Source organism: Fukomys damarensis, unplaced genomic scaffold (assembly GCF_012274545.1).
Source record: "Fukomys damarensis isolate Sample0158 unplaced genomic scaffold, DMR_v1.0_HiC HiC_scaffold_14, whole genome shotgun sequence".
Lineage (NCBI taxonomy): Eukaryota > Metazoa > Chordata > Mammalia > Rodentia > Bathyergidae > Fukomys > Fukomys damarensis.
The window spans coordinates 77,474,644-77,502,251 of NW_022900926.1; positions in this window are offsets into that span (position 1 = coordinate 77,474,644).

Genomic DNA, 27,608 nt, shown 5'->3' on the forward strand with positions numbered 1-27,608 from the left:
TAAAACAAAACAAAAAAACACACCATTGATTTCTCTGCTGAATATAGGCAGCAGGGAAAATTTGGAGGTCAGGCAGGAAAACTTAATGCCAGCACTTTCAGATTTAACTTCCTCCAAAATCCACACATAACTGACCTCCTCACCATGGAGGACATGACCCCAATTCTTTCCGAGCCTGAGTTTTAAACTCTCAGGGCATCATCTCTGTGAGTGTCTCCTGTGGCCAACTCCCAGGCAGTCATTATGGTAGGGTTATCCTGGAAACTCTGAGCCATAGCTGTTCTATAATTCGTTCATAAACAATTAGCACCTTCTTAATAGTGCTCTTGAATAAACTGTCTCAAATATGATAGTTACTGCACTGGTTTTCTTCTCCACTCTATGTTGCTGTGTGTAGGGAGTTACTTTGATCTCCTACTGCTTTTGTAATCTGCAATATCAAGGGGCAATTCTTTTAAGTAGTGCTGCTGGTCCTGTTCATTGTTTCTCCCTGGAAATGCCCACGCTCTCCATGCTTACCTCATATTGGCAGAGGTAAGTCCCTTTTCCTGGGAGCCAGGGCTAGCAACCTAGACTCCCTCATTCTTTTCTGTGCATTGAGCTCAGGTTCTCTCCTGTAGTTTCTAGTTTTCCTATGAGCTCCTTCACAGTTCCAAGAAATCTATTTCTTTTTTCTTTACTAAGGAGCTCTATGTTATTAAACTGATGAAAAATAAAATACACAGAAAAATGATGCATCTTACAAAGCATAATTCATTCATGGCTGTGATAAATCAAACACTACCCACTGTTAAAACCTCTCAGTGAAAAAAAGAACACTTTTTTAAATTAATAAGTATTTATTTGGCTTTAAAATTATCAAGATGAATTATTGATGAAGTGAAGAATAACTGAGCTGAATGCCAAGATTATTTATTTTTATTTATTTTTTCTAATTGAATTTATTGGTACATTTTAGGTGTACAGTACAGTTACATTCATTGTTGGGATCTCATACCTTTACAAGCCAGGTCTTGGTTCTTATTTTTTCCCTTTATCCCCTCCTCCCTTCATCCCCTCCTCCCCTTCCCCCTTCAAACACTTTAATTCCATTTTTACATTTTCTCATATTTTTTCCTTTTCCCTTATTCCCCTTCCCCTATCCTTCTCACTGTCCCTACACCTTTGGTCCTTTTCTTCCTATTTCACATTGCTAATTGTCCTGTTAGAATCTTGAGTACAATTTTAGTTTGTCACACTAAAGAAACTATTTGGTATTTGCATATGTGTTACTTATGTATTTCACTTAGGAGTATATCCTCAAAATGTACCCATTTACCTATGAATGAATATACTTTCTCATTCTTTATGGTTGAGTAGTATTCCATTTTATAGAAAAACCACATCTTCTTTATCCAGTTTCCAACTGATGGGCAGATGGGCTGTTTCCAAGTTTTAGCTATTACAAAATGTGCCACTATAAACATAGTTGTGCATATATCACTGTGGTATGATTCTTTTAATTCTTTTGGAAACATACCCAACAGAGGGATGGCTGGGTCCCATGGAACCTCTAATCCTAGTTCTTTAAGGTATCTCCATATTGACTTCCATAGTGGTTGCACTAGTTTGCACTCCCACCAACAATGGAGAAGGGTTCTTTACTCCCCACAACCCTGCCAACATTTGTTATTGGTTGATTTCTTGATAGTCTCCATTCTTTGTGTGGTGAGGTAAAATCTCAGTGTTGTTTTCACCTGAATCTCTTGAATGACCAGTGATGTGGAGCATTTTTTCATATATTTACTTGCTGCTTTTACTTCTTTGTCTGAGAAATGTCTGTGCATTTTAGATGCCCATTTTAGTATTATGATTTTATATTTGGGGGGGTGGTTCTTTTGATTTCTTTATATATTCTAGATAAGAATCCTTTTTCTAAGAGCAGCTAGTAAAATTTTTTCCCCATATTGTAGGTTGTCTCAGTTCTGTTGATGGTTTCTTTTGCAGTGCAGAAGCTTTTTAATAAGATGAGATCCCACTTGTTAATTCTTCCTGCTAGTTCCCATGCTACTGAGGATTTTTTCAAAAAGTCTTTTCCTATGCCTATGTCTTCCAGAGTTCTGCCTAACTTATCTTCCAGCAAGTTTAGTGTTTTTGTTTTTATATTTAGATCTTTAATCCACTTGGATTTTAATTTAGTGCATGGTGACAGATAAGGGTCTAGTTTTAATCTTTTGCAGGTTGAGATCCAGTTTTTCCAACACCATTTATTAAAGAGGCTATCTTGCCTCCAGTGGGGACTGTCAGCTCCTTTGTCAAAGATGAGGTAGCTGAGAGCATCTGGAGTTGTTTTTGTCTCTTCCAATTTGTTCCACTGATCCTCAGGTCTGCTTCTTTGCCAGTACCATGCTGTTTTTATCACAGTGGCTTTGTAGTATAGTTTCAAATTGGGAATTGTTATACCCTCTGCCATGTGTCTTTTCTGTTGCCTAGGATGGCTTTTGCTATTCTAGGTCTCTTCTGGTTCCAAATGAATTTTTGGATTCTTCTTTGTAGTTCTGTAAATTATAGTGTTGGGATTTCAACTGGTATTACATTGAATCTGTATAGCAGTTTTGGTAGTATGGCCATTTCACTATGTTGATTCTTCCTACCCAGGAGCAGGGGGCATCTTTCTATTTTCTTATATCCTACTGAATATCTTTTTTCAGAGTACTGTAGTTTTCAGTGTAAAGGTCTTTTGCTTCTTTTGCTAGATTGTTTCCCAGATTTTTTGGGGTGCTGTTGTGAAAGTAGTTATTTCCCTAATTTCTTTCTCAGTGAGTCTGTTATTTGTGTAAATGAAGGCTATTGATTTTTGGGTGTTGACCTTGTATCCAACTACTTTGCTAAAAGTGTCAATTAAGTCAAGAAATCTTTTGGTGGAGTTTTTTGGGTATTGAATGTAGAGTATCATATCATCTGCAAATAATGACAGTTTAACTTCTTCCTTTCCTATCTTTATTGCTTTAATTTCTTTCTCTTGTCTAATTGCTATGGCTAATCTTTCCAGAACTATATCAAAGAGGAGTGGTGATAGTGGGCATCCTTGCCTTGTTCCTGCTTTTAATGTGAACGTTTTCAGTTTTTGGCCATTTAATATGATGTTGGCTGTTGGTTTTTTCATAGATAGCCTTTATTAAGTTGAGACAGAGACCATCTATTCCAACTTTTTCAGGGTTTTTATCATGAATGGGTGTTGAATTTTGTCAAATGCTTTTTCTGCATCTATTGAGAGGATCATGTGGTTCTTGTCCTTGACTTTGTTAATATAGTGCATTACATTAATTGATTTATGTATGTTGAACCCTCCTTGCATCCCTGGAATAAATCCAACTTGGTCAGAATGTATGATCTTCTTGATGATCCTCTGTATTCTGTTTGCTAGTATCTTATTGAGGATTTTTGCACCTATATTCATTAAGGAGATTAGACTGTAGTTCTCTTTTTTAGTTACATCTTTCCCAGGTTTGGGAATCAAAGTGATATTTGCTTCCAGTAATGAATTTGGAAGTATTGCTTCTCTTTCAATTTCATTGAAAAGTCTGAGGAGTAATGGCAGTAGATCTTCTCTAAATGCCTTGTAAAATTCAGCAGTGAATCCATCAGGACCTGGGCTTTTCTTTGTTGGTAAGTTTTTAATTACATTTTCAATTTCACTGATTGTGATTGGGGTGTTTAAAATGTTTTTATCTTCTTCGTTCAACTTGGGTAATTCATAAGTATCTAGTAATCTGTCCATTTCTTCTGTGTTTTCCATTTTATTAGAGTACAGGTTCTCATAGTATGTATTAATGATCCTCTGGATTTCTGTGGGATCTGTTGTGACTTCGCCTTTTTCCTTCCTGATTACAAGAATCTGAGCCTTTTCTTTCCTTTTTTTGATAAGGTTTGCTAAGGGTTTATCAATTTTATTTATTCTTTCAAAAAACCAACTCTTCAATTCATTTGTTTTTTTGTATTGTTTTCTTAGTTTCCATTGCATTGATTTCTGCTCTAATCTTTATAATTTCCTCTCTTGTTCAAGCTTTGCATTTTTCTTGCTTTTGTTTTTCTAGGAGTCTAAGAGTCATTGTTTTTTTTTTATTTGAGCTTGCTCTGTATTCCTAATGTGGGCATTCAGTGCTATTAATTTTCCATGTAGAACTGCTTTCATTGTGTCCCATAATTTCTTGTATGTTGTATTGCAATTTTCCTTTATTTGTAAACACTGTCTAATTTCTTCTTTGATTTGCTCTGTGATCCATTGATTGTTCAGGAGAGTGTTGGTCAATTTCTATGTGTTTGTGAATTTCCTACGGTTTCTTATGCTGTTGATCTCAAGCTTTATTGCACTGTGATCTGATAATATACAGGGAATGACTTCAATTCTTTTGCATTTATTCAAATCTATTTTGTGAGCTAGTATGTGCTCTATCTTGCAGAATGACTCATGTGCAGCTGAAAAGAATGTATATTCTGATTTTGTGGGGTGGAACACTATAAACGTCTAATAAATCCATGAATTCACAAGTTTGGTTCAGTTCCAGTATTTCATTGTTGATTTTTTGCCTAGATGATGTGTCTATTTTTGATAGTGGGGTATTCAGATCCCCCACTAAAATTGTATTAGTGGTTATTTGGTTTTCCATGTTACTTAATATTTGTTTTATACAGTTGGGGGCATTTATATTTGGTGCATATATGTTTATGATTGTCATTTCTTCATCTTGGATTGTTCCTTTTACAAGGATGTAGTGGCCTTCTTTGTCTCTCTTAATCAGTTTTGGTTTGAAATTTGTTTTGTTTGTGAAAAAGATTGCTACCCCTGCTTTTTTCTGGTCTCCTGTCGAGTGGAGAATTGTTTTCCATCCTTTTGCTTTCAGTCTATGGGCTTCTTTTTGCACTAGGTGTGTTTCTTGTATACAACATATTGTTGGATTTTGCTTCTTCATCCATTCTGCCAGTCTATTTCTCTTGATTGGTGAATTGAGGCCATTGACATTGATAGTTATAACTGATATGCACTGACTTATTATTCTCATGTTATTGTCCTTTTTTTTGACTCTTTTTATTTTTTGTCCTCTCCCTTTAGATTCTTGCCTTGGCTATTTGATTTGCTCTGTTGGGCCTTCATGTCTTGTGGTCTTCATTGTCATATTCTAGGATATTGTTGAAAATTCTTTGTAGTGCTGGTTTAATATTCATGAAGTTTCTCAAGTGTTCTTTGTCATGGAAGTATCTTATTTCTCTGTCCATTTTGAAAGAGAGTTTTGCAGGATACATTAGCCTTGGTTGTAGGTTGTTTTCTTTTAGGACTTGAAATACCTCACTCCAGGCTCTCCTTGACTGAGGGTTTGTATTGAAAAGTCTGCTGTGATTCTGATGGGCTTTCCTTTGCATGTGATTTGTTTCTTTTCTCTTTGTCTAGGTGTAGATTTTTTTTTTTTAATCATGGCTATTTGGGGTCCTATATGCCTCACTTATCTGTATGTCAAATTCTTCCCCTCTGTTTGGGAAGTTTTCTGTCATTAATTCTTTGAACAGCTTTTTTACGTCATTTGCATTTTCTCCTGGTACTTCATGGATTCCTATCAGTCTTATGTTATTCTTCTTTGCATCATCTAGGAGTTGTTGGATTGATTTCTCATGCTCCCTTACTGTTTTTAAGAGACCTCTCTTTTCATGCTCACTGTCTGCTATCCTGTCTTCTATATCTGATATTCTATCTGTGCAATCTTTTATTCTGTTGCATATGCTTTCAATAGAGTTTTTAATCTCCTGGATATCTGTTTGAATCTGTTTAATGGATTCAATTTCTTTCCTATGTTGTGTGTTCATTGTTTCCATTTCTTTCTTATTCTGGGCCTTCATGGTTTCTATTATGTTCCTAAGCTGATCTATTTTTTTGTCAGTTTCTGTTCTGGATTCTTGAATTATGTCTTTCATTTTGCTCACCACCTCTATGGTTATCTGAGAAATAATTTCTGTTTTGAATTTTTTCTAGAGCTTGATTGATTAGTTTTTTTTTTTGTTTTTTTTTTTTACTTTCTGTGCTGTGAGTTCTGAGTGTCCTGGAGGTTCACCATCTTATTTTTCATCCTCCTTTGCCCTACTGTTTGCCATTGGTGGACTGGAAGTCTTTGTGGCTTGCTTAAGTGTTTTCTCATCCTTATTTTTGCTGTTGGGTTGCCCTTGATTTAATCTCTGGGTTATTAAATCTTCCTGGTATCATTATGTCCCAACCTTTAATTCTCTAGTGACTTATAGACATTCTCATTTTCATAATTGAGAAAACAACTCATCAAATAATCCCTATACTTTATCTCTATCGATACAATCATGAACATAATAGGATCAATCACCACCCTTTATAGCCCGCCATGTCTTTGCAGAGTGAGTCCCAGCACTGAATCTAATAGCAGGTGGGGGGGTGGGGGGGTGGCATGATGGTGCTCAACGGCACCTGCCCAGCTACCCTCCTTGTGCTGCACCAGAGCCAATGAGTGGTGCCAGCTGATAATTGCTTGGCTCCAGAGGAGTCCCCTAGATCAGGCTGGGCCATACAGCAGAGAGGGCTCTGAGTCCAAGCTGGGGCAATGACGCAAAACTCACCCACCTGGCGCTGTGTCAGAGCCAATCAGTGGCACCTGTTGCAAACAGTGTGGCTCCAGAGGAGGCCTGTAGTTCGGGCTGGGCCATGCAGCAGAGAGGTCTCTCATGCCAAGATTATTCAAAACATTAAATTTGTAGACATTCTTGGGGAGTTCAAAGCTTAAGCCAGAATAGATAAGTCATTAAATTTATTTGGCCTCAATGACTGAAAACATAGTTACAATGTAAAGATCCTATAATATAATGATGGCCCTAATATTATTGCTCTTTTAGATCTGTGAGAATCCTATATATGAGGACATCAAATGTGAATCATATCTTAAATTAACTGTGTAGTATTATGTGGTTTGACTCTAGGAAACAATGTCTAATTATATCCTTGATTTACTGTCAAAATGTGGGATATATGGAATATGAGTTATAATTGGCTTCATTTAATAATTTTAACTTAATTTTTTCTGCATTTTTCCTTCTTTTACTTTTATACAATTTATTGTATTTAAAAACTATTTGTTAGGCATAACCTATTTAATGGGTAAATCAATTGACTCATGATTTGTAATCAAGTTTTAACTCTTATTTGCCCTGCCAGTGTCTTGAATTTTATTCTCTTAAAAAATATAATAAATCTGAAACTTCAAAGGAAAACTTTTTCCTTTCTTTTCCTCAAAGGTAATTAAATAGTTTTATTTTCAGCAGGGGCTCAAGTTAAATGTTCTTTCACACAATTGACAAAGCAAGTATGGTGCCTACTTTTCATTCCTTCAAAGAATCTGCTAAATTATCCTTAGCCTGTCTTTGTTTAACTACATTCCTATGTATCCTATAGAGTTTATTTTCAAGGAACATTTGACAAGAAGTATTCTTTAATGTTTTGCTTGCCTGCTCTTTTAGTAGCATCAGTCTTGAACTCCCACTGCCCTACAAATTGTATTTCTTCAGGCAAAGTGACTTTTCCAACTAGTTCTTTTTTATATTGAAATAGTTCAGGTAAGCAAAGACAGCATATAGCGCAATACACTAGTCAGTGATTAATCAATTATAAATTTGCCTATGTGAAAGAAGTATGTGAAAGATAACAGCAAGACTATCTTTGGAACTATTTGACATCTAAGAGGGCATGTGAAACTAAATTTCTAACTAAAATTTATGAAGAGGGATGATATGCATGCTTGTTTTGAGAGAGCATATTTTGTAAGATTTACATAAATTATGTCTTTCAAAACATTTAATACTATGTGGATAATAAACAAACAAACAAACGAACAAAAAACCCAGCAGGAAAATCACACTAGGCAACTAAGTGGAGTGATTAAAATGGTTTATAGGACATTAAGGGAGTAGAGATTAGTAGACAGAACACTTAACTGAAATATATTTTACATGTTACAATTAAATGAGGAACCAGAAAAGTAGTCAATCTCAAAAGCAGGATTCAAATTTAGATTTTTTTTTGTTGTCAAATGATTTTTTTAATTAAAACCAAAAAATAGAAATACTATTTGAATTTCTATGTTTCTGTATGTCTTTTTCTAATCCCCCAAAATATCTTTCATAATTAGGCAACCTTAAAATATAGTATTTTTAATAAATAAGTACTGCTGCCATTTAAAATTAGTAACGTATATTATCCAGTTATGCCTATTTACTGTTAATATAATATATAAAAATTAGCAGAATAGTTTAGATTAATGATTACTACAATAAGAAAATCTCAGTGAATCAGGTATACACTTTTTTCTTATATTATAAAAGCTTGCATTTCAAAAAGTTCTTCTAATTGGCTTTCATCTGAAGTCTCAAGGCTATGGCTCATCCCATCATGTGATTCTGGGATATAGCAATCCTTTGATTCCAAACATAAATCCAGAATATTTTAGTGTTCAGCCCTCAAATGAAGAGTATCAGGACCACATTTAAAGCCAAGAAAATGAGGAAATATATTTTTTCTTGTATGCTCATGGAAAAAAAAATAGTCCTTATATAAAAACAGAGGGAACATTTTTTTAAAGGTATATGTAATTTGATGTTGATAATACATATATTTTTGAAGAAATATTTTCAAGAAAATATTTGGAGCAAATATTCTTCTAACACATGATTGAAAGATCCTTTCCTTATTCCTAAAGATAATTGATGTGCTGGATAATTTACGTTTGCTAGAAAATTCAGTGAATCATATCCATTAATAGCATGAGAACATTTCATTCAAAATAAAGTTCAAACTATTATATGAAATTAAGAATATAAAAATGAGAGAGGAAATAAAAATGATTTTCCTGCAGATGTTGAACCTTCAGGATTCTGAAAATCCTACTCAAACTCACAGTTTTAAATGTAAATACTTACCTTATTCAAAGAGTTCTACACAAACTTCAAATTATAATTTTCCTAACTAGAGCACTATAAACCTGAAAAGGGAAAAGGAAAGAATGTAAAGTAAACTTCCTGCTTAGATGTCTCCTGAAACTAAAGGCGTGGAGACTTATAATTTAAATAATAACAGGAGGATATAACATTTTTCATCAATTATTATACTCCATATGACTTAGAATCATTACTAGGACTAGTCAAAGGGTAGAAGTTTTTATTTAAAATATATTTTATTTTCTAATATACAATATTTAATGCTTTAACCCCCCCAATTGCATTATTCTTTTTTTAATTAAGTTTATTGGTACATTTTAGATATGCAATACAGTAACACTCGTCTTTAGGAACTTGTACCCTTACATTATATGTCTTGGTGCTTATTTTTTTCCCCATTCCCCTGCTGTCCCTTCAACCACTCTACCCCTCCCTATTTACAGACTTTGTTTCCATTTTTTTTCATTTTCTCATATTTTTTTCTTTTACTTTCTTTCTTTTCCCCTAACCCTCCCACTTCCCTTTACCCTTTAGACCTTTTCTTCCTATTTCCATTATCAATTATACATTTTGATCCTTCTTTGCAATTTTAGTTTCTCACACCAGAAAAACTATTTGGTATTTACACATGGATGTCATATTTATTTCACTTCAGAGTATGGCCTCAATGTGCAACCATTTAGCTATAAATAACTCCAGTTTCTCATTCTTTATGAATGAGCAGTACTCCATTTTATTAAAAAAAAATACATCTTCTTTATCCAGTCTCCAGTTGATGGGCAATTGGCTCTTTCCAAGCTTTAGCTATTACAAACTATGTCGCTATAAACATGGGTAAGCATATATCACTGTGGTATGTTTCTTTTAACTCTTTTGGGAAGATACCTAGCAGAAAAATAGCTGGGTCAAATGGGAGCTCTAATTCTAGCTCTTTGAAGTATCTCCATATTGATTTCCACAGTGGTTGCACTAGTCTGCACTCCCAACAATGAAGAAGGGTTTCTTTCTCTCTGCAACTCCACCAGCATTTGTTATTTGTTGATTCCTCAGACAAAGGACTACTATCCAGAATATATAAAGAACTTTAAAAAATCAGACCCCTCATATGTAAAGAACCAATTCAAAAATTGGCATCTGAAATGAACAGACATTTATCACACAAAAAAAGTAAAAGCAGCAAATAAGAATGAAAAAATGTTCAGCATCACTTGGAATTTGAGAGATACAGATGAAAACAACACTGAGATTCTATCTTTCCCCAGAAAGAATGGCTCCTAACAAGAAAGTATTGGGTTATTATTTTACACTTTTCTTCTTGTGACTGTCACTTATATGATGAACAATTTGATAATATCTGATATTTTAAAAATATTACTAATTCTCCCTTTTTTCTCATTGTGTTCCATTTTGTGTAATTTATATTAAACATCAAATTTGCCTTTATGTGTTATGTCTGGCCAGACTATAAAAGTGTTTAAATTTTTTCTACTAACATTTTTATTTGACTTTTATTTGTAGTTTCTATCTGTCTGTAAAATTTTTCCATTTGTTCATACATATTATCTACTTTTCCTTCTAGGTTGTGTAGCACAATAAGAATAAATAAATAATAAACCTCTCTGTTTGTTGTGATATCTAAGTCATTCTTTTAATTGCTTTCTCATTGCTGTGATAAAATACCTAATAACCCCAGTTGAAGGAGGCAAGTTTTATTTGGACTCACAGTTTGTATGGGATGCAGTCTGTAGTCCACTGGCTCCAGTGCAGAGGGGCATGACAGAAGAGCATAGCAGCTCACGGAAAGGCAGGCAGCAAGCAATGCAGAATCAAGGAAATATATATGGAAGCAACATATTTTGTATTTTTCCCAGAAGCTGGAAACATAGGTTTCTTTTTATACTTCTATCTTCTATTCAGATGGAGTTTATATTTTTCTCCTCTGACTCAGTCTTTATTGAAAGTTCTGTTAGAGAACTATTGGAAAATTCTTCCAATTAAGAATAAATTCTTGGCCAGGCAGGGTGGCACACACCTGTAATCCCAGCACTTGAGAGGCTGAGGCAGGAGGATCACTGTAAGTTCGAGACCAGCCTGGGCTACTTAGTGAGTTCCAGGTCAGCCTTAACTGCATAGTGAAACCATATCTCAAAAAACAAACAAACAAAAACAACAACAACAACAACAACATCAAAACCATACAAACAAAAAAGAATAAGTTCTTGCGTCGAGCTCCCACTTACTGAAAATTGATATTTCAGTTCATGCTTATCTATTAATTCTTTAAAGTTTTATGGTATTTATCATTATATGCTTTTATATCATCATCACTTCATCCTATGTCTCTAGAGGTGAGCTTTTGTGCCCTATTTTTACTTGAAAGTTTTCATCATCCTTTAAAATTGAAAGTAGCTTCATTACATGAGCTTTGGAAGAGTTTCAAGAGACATTTTGATTTATTAGGTGATTAGGCATCTACTTATTTTATTGGAGCAAGGATCTCATGTGACTTGCTATGCCCAAAGAATGAGCAAGACTAATTAATTCTCTTTAAGTGGATGCAAAGTATCTGTAATGGCTACATTGTTGGAAATAAGACATTTTTAATTACAATATTAATAAATGAGTTAAAAGTGGAGTTTTGGGGATTGTGGGTCAGTGTTAAATAGCATGACTTGAAACTCTTCTGCTTCTGTAGAGACACCAAGGGTTGAGGGAGCAAACCGAAAAAGGGGCTTTCTCTTTCTGCAGCTTCAGGGAGAATCAATTTCAATAAAGGATGGGAATATGTAGCATTTGATTTGATTTAAAGTAGAGCCTGAGGTGACTACATTCAAGCCTTATTTGATGCCTCTAGTGGTTAAGGATTTATAACTGGACCAGGAAGGTCATGAATACACAGCCATGTTCTGAGGAAGTGAACAGATTCTTTTAAAGTTTATCAGCAGTGTCATATTAAAAACGGTCAAGTGCTCTACATGGCAAAGCACTTTTGCACAGTAGGAAATTGGATAGTACATTACATGAGAGAGCTATTAAATCAGAGGAAGACTAATTGTTCTATTAATATGACTTGGAAGATTATCCAAATTTTCTTGATTTTACTGGGATTTGTAAAATGAATTTGTACTTAGAAGTAGTAGTTGAAAGAAGTCAAATATTTATGCCTAGAATTTCTGCATCTAATAAATTTTTATGGTGACTCTCTATGCATACATATATATTTATAAATACAATGATATATGTTTATCATATTGCATTATAAATGAATTTCCTGTGTTAATATCTATAGTAAAGAGCACAATCCATTTAGAAAAAAAATGCCTGAATTCTTCATACAGTTAACATACATGCCAGAATAGAGAATTATGAACATAAAGCTTTCTTACATTCAATGTATTCTAGTTCATCTAGTTATCTAAAATGTTGATGAAACTTTTAAATTAAATAAATTTGGTATTGTTATTTCTCTTCTTTGTGAATCATATATGATGCTAGGACAGAGAATGGAACAGAGAAACTCTTCTGCTCAACTTGTGGTTATAAGTCAATAAAAAGCAACTCTGAAGAGCACAAAGTTGCTTGCAGTCCTCAGCAGAAGAGAAGGACTAGTACCATTCCAGTATGAGCTGACGTGAAGCTTCCAGCAGGTATGTGAGGCCAGAACAAGTAACTGTTAACAGTGACCAAGTACATACTTTGCTGTAGCCTTGTCTGTTTCCTGTGGCCAATCCTTCATTTGTTGCTCACTTCCACATAAAGAAGTTCATTTGATGTGCTATATATTAATTTTAATGGGTCTTAGGAAGTTTAAATCTTAGATTTCAAGATGTATTTTGAGAAAATATTATTTTAGAGTTGCATATGAGAAACCAGAGCAAAAGGAACAGTGAAATAACCAGTTTGCAAAAATTCTGAAAATGTGTAAAAACTATCCCTCGCCAAAACAACTGTTCATGTTTAGAAGCCTGTGTGTCCTATAGGTGTTTTGGGCAGGAATTAATCACTCTTCTTTTGTGTTTTTATTATAACATTTTAAGAAAAACGTGAAGAGCTCAAATCCTTAGAAGTCATAAATTTATTATCTCACTCAAAGTACCTTTTCCCCTTAGGACTGTGCTTTCAGTTCCTGAGTAAACTCAAGAATACCTAAGTATATGCCAATTAATATGAGAAAAAGAGAGGAGATTGTTAAGTTGACTTTTTTTTTTTTTTTTTGGTGCCGGGGATTGAACTCCAGTCCTTGCGCTTGCAAGACAGGCCACCGAACCGCTGAGCTAAATCCCGGCCCGTGAGGATGACTCTTAATACTTAGTGTCTCAGAGATAGGAAAATATGGGAAAAGTAGAGATTCCAGAAATATCTAAATTGTGGGGAATAATACTTAAGATATATTGGACAATAACAAATCAATATTTCTTTGAAAAAATAAAAAGGTGAAATTTGTATTATTTTTTTTTCCTGATGCCATAGTGTTAGGTAAATGTCTTTTTTCAGGGCCTATTGGGTAAGGTGTGTTGGAAAATATTAGTGAAATATTTTGCCATACTTCTCTGCTTTTTGTGGCTGTGTGATCCTCACCCTAGCAACATACAATCTAAAGATAAAGAATTTGTTGACATCTGTACTGAGATAGAGCAGTAATGCAAAATAGCATATTTTGTTTTATGAAAGAAGTAAACAAGATATATAATATGTCAAGCACTCACCAGGTAAGGGATACAGGCAAAGAAAGCATTCCTCAAGGTCTATGAAAAAACTAGAATATACTATAATTGATACTTCTCAAAAGGATCATCTTACATTAAATTGAGACATAGTCCAAACTGTTGCAACAAACATCAAGTATTTGCACTTTTCACTAAGAAGCATTAGGAAAAAAAATAAGACCTCAAATTTGATTTCCATTAATTCTGAAGAAAGCCTAAAGATATTACTGCTCTTGCCAAAACTGTCAAAGTAGGAAACCAAATACACTACAGGTGAAAAGAAAGCTTGACTATTGCATTAAATGGAAACCAGAGCGTTCCACAAATTTGGCATGATTTCTAAGTGTACAGAGTACTGCATCCATTCCTTCTCTTGAGCTGGCTGAGAATACACTTGCATGCATTCTAGGAAGCTTGGAATGATGTTGTTCTTCACTCTTGAGGCTTATTGAGCAAGGGTGAGTTTGAAATAGATGGTACAGAAGAAGCTTTGCAGAATGGAACCATGAGGAAATAGACAGAAAAGCATATTCAGTCCACGATGAAAAAGCATTTTCCAGGAAAAAAAAATCTACACAACATCTCCAATATCTCTAATACTAACACTGAAAGCAAAGAGCTTAGTGCCCAAGTAGCAGAAACAAAAAGGTATCAGGCAAATAAATGCAAGACACTTTTAAAGAAGAATATCACTGGTGAAGAAGCTTGGTAATCAGATTCTACATCTGATAATATTACACATCCAACCTTATATTTGGCTTTCCTTTATGTGTAATGTACACTCTAGACAAGCACAACATTAAAACATTATATTTCTCGTAAATTACAAACATGGTCAGAAACCATTTAAATTAGACTCAGAATGTGCACATTACTCAAAATTGTGTTGATTTTTGAAGGTGATGCCATGAGAACACTAACATAAATTGTTCAAGTATAAAATATACATTATATTTTTAATTGTTTTTAGATTTTTTACTTTGAAATTCTTTCAGATTTTAAAAGTAAGTTCTAAAGAAATGTCTAAAATTACTTTAGGCAATGAAGTTATTCCTAGTAACTCTTACTTTACAGATGGCAAAGCAAATAACTTCCCAGTGAAAAAACTATTAAAATATTATACCTTTACATAGAAGCCATATGGGTATTTGTTTTGGATTTTATATATACAATAAACTTGTCTTAGCTATAGAAAATGAAATTTGTCCATAAAATTCAGAATTTTTACATACCCATTTTTCTAAAAATAAGGAAATAAAATAAGATAACAAAAGCAGTTATGCAAGTATGCGTGTGGATTCTTTAAATGACTTTACAATCCTAGATTTTCTTTATTTTCAGTTAGAGTATTATTCTAAAAAAGTATAACAAATCTATTGTAAATATGTATATATAAAACTTTCTTCTATTGGTTTTATATGTTGTTAGACAAAGGTAAACTCTCATAATTTTTTTCTGGAGCTAGGAGGAAAATAAGTGTGATAATACCCAAACCATCTCTTGGTGCAATGGATCCAGCTATATTGACTGAATGATGGCTGGATTATATTGAATAAACCATAAATTTGTCATACTTGTATTTTTCTCATAGTTTTCTATGTTTGCATTTCTTCAAGAACTCAAAATGTTTGTCCAAAACATCAGTATATTTTATTATAGCTGTATAAGTGACAACAATATATAATCTATAAAACGGTTGGTTTTAGAATGTCTGTAGCCATTGCTGACACAATTAATAAAGGATGTGATTTTTCTGGGCAAATCTGACACACTTCCAGTGTAGTACTCTTACACTTGAGAAGTATATGACAAGTGATTTGTGTTAAATATATTTTATACTCTAACTGAATACATTTCACGGGTCAGATATATTTTAACCTTGGACTTAGAGTTTCAGTAGGTTTCTTCATAAAATACAATAACATTTTAAAATAAATAGATTTATTCATAAATTACAATAGCATTTTAAAATATAATGTTATTTGAAAACAACTTAGCGTGTTGTGTTCAACATATACAGTTTTTCTCTGACAGAGTTACAGATCATTAATCAGGCTTTCAGGTCTGTTACTACTACTCAAGAAAAGCTAAAAAATACACCATGGTGGTGCACCTCACAGTGTTAAAGGTGAGAGTAAAGCTATGCTACTTAATAGATGTACTTAAACAAATTTCATTCTCCATGAAAACTCATGTTCAAATCTTTGCTGGAGAACTTATTAAGAAAGAAAACATAACTGTCATTAGTTTACCTGTTGTTTTAGTGGTGATGAGGAATTCAGTAAAATTTAAAATAAATGGACATTTTCTGTTTTTTGTGGTGCTTAAAAACAAATAATACAACCATACAAGGTTCCCTAATATTTAAGAACCACTAGATTCTCAATAAATCCACCTTCAACTGTTTTCACTTATTAGTGCAAATTCTCTTCATCTTTCATAGAGATCTATCTTTAGATAAACCACTGAAGTGAAGTGTTTACAGTACATTCATTAGGCTGAATTTACCAAAAATTTTCATTACATTTTTTTTCAGCTTTAATTGAGTTTATTGGTACATTTTAGGGATACAGTACAGTTACATTCATTGTTGGGATCTTGTACCTCTACATGACAACTCTTGATTCTCATTTTTCCCCCTTACCTCTGCCCTCCTTTCACCCCCTCCTCCCCTCCCCATCTACAAACACTTTATTTTCATCTTTTCATTCTCTCACATTTTTTTCTTTTCCATTTTTACTCTTCCCCTACCCATCCCACCTTCCCTACACCTTTAGCTCCTTTCTTCCTATTTCTAAATGTCAGTAATCTTATTAGAATCTTATGCATTGTTGCAGATTATTCACACCAGGGAAACTATTCCGTATTTACACATGTGTGACTTATTTATTTCACTTAGGAGTATGTCTTCAATTGTATCCATTTTCCTATGAATGAATCTATTTTCTCGTTCTTTAATGCATCAATCAGATGATTACCATTAAATATAGAATTCATCAGCAAACTTCTCAGGGTCTTCAGAGAATTTATCCAGTATCACTTTGTATTGCTGGATATTCACAACTCAACTTGAATACTATGATCTGTGTCAGCCACTCCATGAAAGAGTAGAATGCTGGCAGGCTTACATATGGAGTTCCTCGAGTCTGAGGTCTAATAATAAACAAACCCAAACTTAGTAGGAGCAAGGGCAGGAGGTTTTCTTTATCTCCTGGGAGCACTAATGGTGCAGATTGTTGGGGGAGAGGCTGACAAAAAAAAAAAAAAAAAAAAAAGAGCTCAGGAACATCAAGTCCCAAGGAAAGATTAGTTGTATGGCAAAGATTAGGCTTTTTGTTGACCTGAAAGCTTGGACATAAAGCACCTCTGAAATGTTTCTTGTTGATGATGATGATGATGGTGATGATGATGATGATGATGTTCTCTCTATTGAGAATCAGGGGGGTTGAATTTGTCCCAATGTCTGAGAACCCATTCAAGTGAGAAGTCAAATAGAATGGATGAGATGTACAACATGATGGGTCAGTGGAGAAGAGGAGTAAGAATTAGGTTAGGGAAACGTTACAGGGGCATCCCCTGTGTCAGTCCCTGTCATGTTCAGGAGCAAACCATCCTCTGAAAAAGCCAAACTCCTTCAGATTCGCTAATGAGAAAGTGACAGGTAATTCTCTGTGTCCATCCCCAGTCTGTTTAGTCCTAGGATATTTCTTAGTAAAGCTGAATTCCTTGTAAACTGTGGGAAGCTTACAGGGAATCCCCTGGGTCAGACCCTATCTGTTCAACCTCAGAGCATCTCCAGGTAAGGCCAGACTCCTTGGGATTTAGATGCCAGATAACTTTGACTTTGTGTGAGCACCAATGCCACTTCCTGGACCTTTAGATCTCCCTCTTTAGCCACATCCCATCTCCTCTACAGGGTCTGGAGCTGGGGTGTCTTACTAGCTGGATGCCTCTAGTCAATTATAAAATCACCTAACATCACAGTATGCTTGTCTAAAAATAGTTCTTTTTAAAACACAGCATATTTGCATAGAAAGTAAGTGATTTCCCCCTGAGCAAGCTCAATAAAACCCTGACAAATTTTCCTCCATAGGTGCCTTTTGGATACACTTTCTGACAGAAGTGAGTAAATTGATAAATGATCTTTAGTTATGACTTGCTATCTAGGGTAATGGGGCTTCTGAGTCCCAGTAAGTTTTTTCCCCCAATCACTACAAGTAGGGTAGGTAGAGCTTGCTTATGTGCAAAGAACTGAGGAAAGTCGAATGGGTGAAAAACTAGGTAGATTGCAGTCTAAGAACTAGGGATAGTACAAGTCTTTAGACCAAAATAGGGAGTCTGTCTGAGTCACTATTAGCCTTAGAGATGTGGAATTCAGGATCCTGTTGCTGTTAGTAGCCCAGGCAGGACCCAGTTATAAAAGCATAAACTCTTTTATACTCCTTTTATACCTCCCTTCCACTTTTCCCCACTCCCCTGCATACCTGCTAACCCCCATCACAATAAGATACATGTTTCCTGGCAAAAGAGAGCTTCACAGCGAGGTGACACTTATCAACTACAGGACACATATTGGTTTAGATAAGGAGTAATAAACTTGAGACCAAAATTATCATAAGAATACTGGAATCAAATAAGATGGAAGGAAGGATCAAAAAGTAACCTCAGGAAGCCCTAGGAAGTAATATTATAGGCAGGAGTTCATAAGCAGCCCTAGTACCAAGGAAAGCCACGGCAGAGGACTGGAGAGGAACCCTTCCCACAGGGCAATGGGCCCTTTAAACACAGAGGCTGCTTCGTTCCCTCCCCTCTTCTGAGTGGTAGAACAGGATGTGGTGCTAACCTAAAAGAATACCTTTTTTAGGCCACTACAAGTCCCAGAGAGTGACTCCTGACACCTTTTCCCATTTCCAGTTAAAGGGAGCAATTACCTCATGATATTCAGTGATTCGTGTAAAAACACTTATTTTTCTAGAGGTTCAAAGAGACTCTTGCTACTGAGAAGGAATCACCTAGCTTCACGGGTTCACAGCAAAAGAGAAATAGCACAATATAACCTGATCAATGAGATGAAATTTTCTTGTTCCCAGATAGAGATGAGAAGAAATATAAAATCTTCCCCCCAAAAGAACCTTACCAACTGGCTGTGCTTGCCAAGATGTACCTTTGGTGATGGGGTTGGAGACAGGTTTCTAGTTTTTTGTGCACAATGAATAAAGAACCGGATGTTGTACAGGGTGGTGAGAAAAAACCAGTATGTTTTAATCATTCAACAGCATGCTCACAGTAGGTGGTCTTGGAAGTAGGAGATCAAGACGTGGCAATACTGGCTGGGAAGTAGACTTGACCTGTTAATTACAAGATCCTGGAACAAGTGTGCAGAACGTTCCCCAAAATTCTGCATCTAGATTTCTTGTGAGAATTCCAGAAGGTTTTCAATGGGATGGCCTGGAACTGATGTGAATCTGAGGCTTGGGATCCCACCATCAGCTCTCAGGACCCATACATTGAAATGCTCAAGGGTTGCTTTGAGATGTGCACATCTTTACAGGACACAGACACCCTGAAGAGCTCGCTATCGTGGTTTTCCTCAGAAAAGCCCATCCTGATTCCTCTAGAGTACATTTTGTTCTTTCGTTTTTCTCTTTTCCTCTGCCCAAGCTCATGCTGCAGCAAGCTCATGATGCTTTCTGTCACTACTCACTTGTACTTTTTCAAATAAACTTTGTCATCACTTTTTGTTTGTTTCATTCAGTTCCTTGTTTAGGATGATTGAAAACCTGGACTCCAACTTCAGAAGGAGAGTATAAAGAGCCACAGACCCTGATAACATGTACTTGGCAAGCCTCTTTCAAAAGGAGATACTAGGTGACAGGGCCATGCCAGTAGGAAGGAAAATGGCACAAGTGCTCGGCGCATTGGATTTAAGAATTTAAAGTTTTGGGCCGGGTCTAGGGTACTTCTCATTTAGGCTTCCAGAGCATGACTAACACAATGATTCACAGAGCACTGAGTCACATCACTTGTGTCAATCACACATGTCTTTTCCTATAGTTGACTCTTTTAAATGGGTGTATGAGATGCAGTCCATATGCATGAACTTTCTGTGAACTCCAGGTGAAGAAAGGTTGTTCCAGGACATGGGTTCGCACTTGGGATTTCAGAATTTTCCAGGGGAAGTCCAGGAGTCTTTGTATATGTTATCTTTGCCTCTGGTAGTAAGCCTTAGCACCAAAGTTAGGGCATTTGCCCTGGGGCACTGCCCAGGTTCAGGCGAATGGAGGGAAATGATCCAGTAACCCTAATTGTACTCCATGTTTTACTAGGATACCTTAAAAGTTCTTTTTTTTCTGTGAAAAAAGTTAGTAAACCTAAAATGTTTATGGGAAAGTTGAGTTTCCCTATCTCTACTTTGAGTAACTTCCTTGGCCTCTATGGAAAAAAAAAAAAAATAATAATGGTCGGCAAGGAGACAAAGAAAGTCACAATTTTAAAATTAAAAAGCTGTAGATTTGGAACATAAGACCCATTTAAACTCTTTTTTCCTTTCTCTAATCCCAGCCTGGGCAATTCCTTTTCATTTATAAACCAAATAGCTAAATTGCCTCTTACATTACCTCTTACTGGCTAGTCTTCAAAACTCTTTTCCTGGGATGCAAGTCAGCAAACCTATAAACATTCTATGTTTAGGGTGGGTCAGGTTTTTTCCTCAGCTTCAGGAACCTCCTCAGATCCAGCGTGGCAACACTATACAATGGAAAATCCATATTAAAAGGATCCAAAAACTGGATTTGGATATCTACAAGTGTTGGCAGAGGAAAAAGATGATTTAAGCACGATAGGGCAACCACCTGATTTCTTCCACTTTCATCCCAGGTGGCTCCAGCACTTTTGGCATGGTGCCAACCCACTCTAGGGTGTCCTCTCTCCTCCTTTTGCTGGTCCCCCTGCCCACTGTCTCCATAGCAATATCCAGAATTGTGCTTTACTAATCTTCTAAGAGTTTCCTAGTTCGATCAAATAAAAAACTTGATTAGTGGTCATAAAGTTGTAATAAGATAGAAAGATACCAAAGCAGATGTCCTGTGTTAAGGTTTTGGGGATTCTAGAATCTCCTTGCAAATGCGGTTTCTAGGTTCTTTGTGTCCCAAAGAAAGAATTGTTTAAGACAAGTGTAACAGTAGCAAATTTTATATTTTTTTTAAGGTAGGAAAACACAGGCCCTGCAGAGTGACTTTGGGCCTGTAAGGACAAATTTTATTTATTGCCCTTTGTCGTGTACCGTTTCCTAATCACTTTGGCTCGATCCGCTAAAAGAACATCCACCAGCCTTAAATAAGTACAAAAGGGAAAGTTTATTGAAGGATATGCGCATACAGAAAACAAAAGTAAGCATGGAGAGGACAAAGAAAGAGGAGAGTCCTCTAAGAGCAAGAGGGACTCTATCCGGGAAATTACCCTTAGGCTCTCTGGCAACAACACCGGAATGTTGGAGGAATTAGGTCCATCACTCCCAACACAGCACGGGTCTTCTCAGCAGTCCCTTCGGCTACAAGTCTCAATCCGGGCATAAGACAGCAGCAGCAGCCTGGGCTAGACGGGCTGTTTATATAGCTTTCTAGACAAAGGCAGTAAAACTACCTGTACTTTTGGTGTGAAAAGGGTGAATGTGCTTGCAGTCACCTCCCAACCGGGCCCTGGCCAGGGGTCCGGGAGGGGCGGAATGCATCACATTCCTTATCTTGATGTTAAGAACATCCGGTCTTTTTAACAAAGTCCTCCCTTTTTTTTCCCAGGGAACTGGCCAGGTATCCAGGGAAAGAAGAGGTGAACTAGTGATTACGCGCCTTAGAGACCCGAAAGCCTTAATGCAAGCCTTTTCAACTTGAAGTTTTAACTTTCCTTACAGGGTCCAGAAAAATGAGGCCAAGAAGTAAACCACGCAGCATGAGAGTGGACTATGGTGAAGACACACAGTAGCCAGAGCTCAATGGAGATTTCATTTTTTGTATCTTCCACTCCTGAGGTTGGTATAAGGAAGGCTACGTGCAGGGCTTTGAAAATTGTTCTGCAAAAGTGTCCTGGGATCTTGTAATTAAGTGGTTACATCTCCATTCCCAGGTCGTCTATCCCACATCGTAGCCTCCTATCTCAACATTGAAGAATAACATATTAGATTTAGAGTCCTTTGGTCAGAGAGCAGATTTTTTTTTTTTTTTAAATAACAACTTTTGCACTCACCAGCTAGCAAAAAATAGCACCCACACTGTTTCAAGAATGTTGACAAATGTGCTATTGGGGAAGAAATCGCAAAATCTAGGAATATCACAAGAGACAGTGAAGTATTTGCCTCAGGGATATACTGTGGAAACATGGAAGATAGTGATTAGACTTAAATTACACTTTCAAATGTAAAGAGTTAATTTTGAATTGAAAGATGCATTCAGCCTGAGGCAACCTCAAGGGAAAGAGCCAGGAGAACAAACACCTAGTAATTAGCTCTTTCTCCTTTCTTTTGATAGCTCATCAGGGCTCCCCGCTGTGCCAAAGCAATCTAAAGTCAAAACCCACAGGGGCTATTTTGGTCCAGGCTGGTCAGATACTTGGTCACAAAGTGAAAAAAGGTGAGGCTGCTGCTAAAGACTTCTGGAATAGTAATAATTACTGAGCTGTAGCATTCTGTGTTGTTTCAAAGTTAGAGAATAGGGTGGGACATTGTGGATCTGGGTAAATGACCAGGTTGAATCGGGGACTATTTTCTTACAGGGCGGCACCAGCATTTCCCATGTCATCTCTATTTAGAAGGGAAGACTCCATCCTGAGGTGGTGTTTAGTGAAGGGAGAAGACGCGGTTTTGTCCTTCCGTTCTGTATTACAGTGAGAGCACAGTTGTGAGACACAAGCACTTAGACAGATGCTGCTCTCCTAGGTGTGGAATTATACTGCAAACATGCACTGCCATGCTTTTAGGCAAAGACATCCGGACTTCAGGATTAGTAGAGGGATATAAGCACCCACACTGGCAGTATAATCTGCTAGGTCTTTGACCTGCTCCGTTTCCGACCTGGGCCGGTTCACCCCTCCTTAGGCAACCGGTGGTCCCCCGCTCCCGGGAGGTCACCATATTGATGCCGAACTTAGTGCGGACACCCGATCGGCATAGCGCACTGCAGCCCAGAACTCCTGGACTCAAGCGATCCTCCCACCTCAGCCTCCCGAGTAGCTGGGACTACAGGCGCGCGCCACCACGCCCGGCTCTGCTAGGTCTTTGGTGACGATTCAAGCGCAGGGTTCTCACAAGGGTGGTTACATATTTTCATTTGACATTTGCTAATGTAGGCTGTTATTTCAACTTTTTTGCCCTGCTGGAGATTCAGGATCTATTAGTCTGTGTCAAGTATATCACATGATCATGCTTATTCTTGTTTGATTTTGTTTATAACCTACCTAATAAATTTAAATGATGCAGCCTAGCCTAATAGTTGCAGCCACAGCCACCTTTAGACAATGAAAGCAGTAAAACTGTCACCAAGGAAATGCATCACATATACTCAAACTTACAAAAACACAGTTCAGAGCTCTTGTTTTTATTTACTTTTAAGTCCATTACTTTTGGAATTAGTATTAAAACTTAGAAATGAAATAGTTCTTACAATATAAAATTAATTTAGTTTTGAGTCATTTGAAGAGGAAATGAAAAACATTTAAAATTTTTCTAAATATACTTTGAAATTAATATAATAGAGCAATGAATATAATTGATCACTTTAAAAGTCTATGAGACTTAGCTGTTTTGAACTTTCTAATTCGTATTGGGGGATTTACTTACCCTAAAGTAAAATGTGTGTGTGTGTGTGTGTGTGTCTGTCTGTCTGTCTGTGTGTGTGTTTTTCTTTCCTGGTTCCATCGTACTGCCCATAGGTTTACCGAATCCCTTTCTGATGAAGATGGAATTGTTTCATTTTATTCTGACAGACACAGGGTGTGAGTTTTCACATCATGTCTTTGCACCTGTCTTGGCAGTACCAGCCAGATTCCCCAGTGAAGGTTTCATGACGAGTGCTTTGGATTTGTTTCTGGACGTGTAGTCTCCAACCTAGTTCTCTGGCCCTGCCACAGAAGGTGCTCTGATTCATTTATATTATTACATACATTTTCTGTTTATTAAGTTCATTTTAAATGATACTTAGAAATATAAATACCATAGATATTAGTGGGGTATCATGACAGTACACATGGTACACATTGTACAACAATTTAAACATATTTATCCTCTTAAACATGTAATTTTCTTGTCTCCAATTTTACAGCTTGAATTATATTACTTGTACATAGATCAACAATTTTAAAAATAAAACATATAGTCATTTCATCTTAAAATTCAGTTTACATTTTATTAAAGATATATACTTTATATATAATTCTGAAATATATTTTATCCTCCTAATTTTTATTATCATGTGGTTCTTTATACCATTATTTTCATTGCTCTAATCCATATAATTAACATATTTTGTATAGTATAAAAGACTTTTATGAATACTATAGTATTGAAATTTGTCCATAATCTTAAGTATAGATCAAATTGTTGCATTTTAAGTACTACTTCCTGTGGCAATTACATGAATAGAAAACCTTTCTGGTAATTATAGTTTGAGTTATTTTTCAGGTATACAAAAAGATGAGGGAAATTAGCTTTTTGCTTTCCTTTTCATTACTTCTAGGAGTACTTAGACTAATTTACATTTCAGTCATCTATGCATCAAAATTACTATTTTCCTACAATCTTCTATAACATGTTAGTTTCAGATATGATTTGTGTCTAATATTGAAAGGAGAGAAATGATACCTCTTTTGTGATTTAAATTTTCATTTTTCTTATTATAGAAAGGTTATTTAAATAACTTCCTGCTTAATTGGGATTCTACTTCTGAAAATTGTGTTTCTGTATTTGTACAAGAAGCCTTTAGCGTTGATATTATCCTTCTGGCTTATCTCTGATTTTTCATTGGTAGCAAGTTTAGAGGGTAGTTTGCTACCAACTCCCCTAACCAGCAGCCAGCCTCAGGATTGTAAAGGGAGGCTTTCTGCATTCTACCTTAGGGATTTCTGGAAGGCCAGAGGGTCTTGCTTAACTGCTTCTCAAGCACTGCCCTGAACTGCCAGCTAGTCCTTTGGGTCAATCCTCCTAAAGTGGAGTTTAGGGATCAGTGCTGGAAATAGAATCCTCAAATTTAGCATCCTTTTTAAAGAAAACAAGAAAGGGTAGACTCTTTGCTTCTCTGAGGTCCCTGCAGTATTGAGCCTTTGTCTATAACATCAGCCCCCATAGCAGACCTTTGCTAGGATTTGTCTTCCTTCCCTGCATTATTCTCTCTGCTTTGCTACTCTTCTTGCCTGGAATTACCTCCCAGATGGACTGCTTTCAAGGAAAACTGAAATAGCAAAGCACCTTTATCTAATGGTGTAATTTTTTGTCTGCTCTGATTTGTTTCCTTATAAAGGACTTTTTAAAACATGGCATAGTGATTGGCACATTGTCATATATAGTGAATATTTTCTTGTCATTGGCTTACACAATAAATCATCAATGATTCTATATGGCATTATATGCTATGTATATATTTCATGTTATATGTGTATTAGATAAAAATTCATATATTTATATATGTGTGTATTGTAACTATGTCCTTTCAGGTTCTGTATTTGTGTCCTTTTAAGAATTGTTGCAAAAAAAAAAAAAAAAGGCCAAGGATTTAGTTCAGTGGTTCCACCACCTGCCTCGCAAGCTCAAGGAACTGAATTTGATCCCCAGTACCAAAAAAAACCAGAATTGTTTTAATTCCAGAGTGGTTTTTTTACAGTACGCATTTAAGATTTTGTCACTCATTATTATCTGGACTTTAATACTGTGTCTACTCTAAAAGCCAAATAGAACTAGGATAGTAAATCAGGTCAGTCAAAATGTTAATGCTGGAAAGAAGATATTTTAGGTACCATTTGAAAACCAATTAGCATAATTTCTGCAAAAGCTTTGATTTTATTTTTATTCTGCTAGCTTTCACTTCACCATTAAATTTACGCAATGCCACCTGATTCCTAGATAATACTACACTTAAACATGCAGTCCAATGTATAGGATATCCCTCTCCTTTGTAAACATAGTTATCTAAGGCTTACCCAAGCTAAAGTTTGTCTTGAATGTATTTTTAAAAAAGTATTCATTATAAATTCTTCATCCACTTTCATACAATCTGTCCTATAGAATTTGTATTATTTATAACCGAATGCCCCCTCAAGCTTCATGCACTCATAGGAGGACATTTTGGGAGATAATGATATCATGGGAAGAGGATACTGATTAGTGGATGAGTTCCCCAATGAGTTTATGGCTGAATGTGATGTTGTCAGGTGAAGCCCGGTCCATGACGCCTGGTGGCGTGACCTGGAAATGTATATTCTCTCTCTTCCTTTAGCGTCCCTTTGTTTAGTGTATTCCATGCCTTGAGCTGTTTCTCCTCTGAGATGCCCCTCTGCCATACACTTTGACTTGGAGCCAGCTTACTATAGATTAAAACCTCTATAAAATCTCTGAGCCAAAACAAACCAAACCGTGAGTGTCAAGTATTTTGCACCAGTAACAAAGAAAGTAACTAAGACAGTAACCAATCACACATTTCCTTGTTTTCACTTTTCTATAAGCCTTTGAACTTTGATATCCTTCACAACAGTGGCTGATTATTTAACTTTATATTGTGTGTTAATTATTCTTGTTTTCACTTTTCTATAAGCCTTTGAACTTTGATATCCTTCACAACAGTGGCTGATTATTTAACTTTATATTGTGTCTGTTAATTATCTTGTTTTTTTTTTTTATTGAGTTTATTGGTACATTTAGGGATACAGTACAGTTACATTCATTGTTGGGATCATGTACCTTTACATGGCAAGTCTTGATTCTCATTTTTTCCCCTTACCTCTGTAATTATCTTGTTTTGTTGAATTAATAAACAGAGAACAAAATATAAAATTAGGAAGGTAAGAATTTTGAAAGAAAAGTATTACTAGCTTAGAAATTAAATACAATCTGAGACTGAGCTTTGTAATGAATGTAGTTTAGGGGATTCTGAAATAATCTACTTCTGATCTATTTTTAATAAATACCAAAATTTCCATATCATAATTTCATGCTTCAACAAAAGTGGATTACTTAACATTTAATAAAAATGTCGAAATTTGGATTTTTTTAGACCTGTGTGGCAATCTTTATTAAACAAAAGTCTGTCCATGCAGAAGTCTCAATCTTTTACCAAATTTCAACTATTGGTTTTGAACTTTCTTCAATGTTTGTGCATTCAGTATGACACTACTTGAAACTCACTTAACAATAAAACAAAGTACAAGAGTTATTTCCACAAACAAATAAACCAACCTAAAATTGATATAACAGAAAATTTATAACAATGCTTACCTGGAGGAGGGTGTATTCTTACTCTGTGAATGTAAAATATCTTGTACCTGCTTTATGATACGTAGTAGTGACCATGCTTTATCAGAGCTATTTTTAATGATGTTACTCTAGAATGTTCTCTTTCCGGATGATGATTAAGATGCTAATAAAAAAAATGGTGCCAGGTACCACAACAGCAACAAAACTTTGCTGTTTTCAGGGTATTATTCTTTTCTTTGTTTTTTTGTTATTAATTGTTTAATGGAATGTGCTGAATGTCTATAATTTTGTTCAGATGACTGCAGAACCTGGAAAAGCTGTTGCTGCTATTGATGCATAGCATACTGCTATTATTTGTCTTTTTCTTTAAATATAATAAATATGTATATGCACATATATATGTGTGTATATATGTGTGTGTATATATATATATGTGTGTGTGTGTATATATTTGTGTGTGTGTGTGTATATAT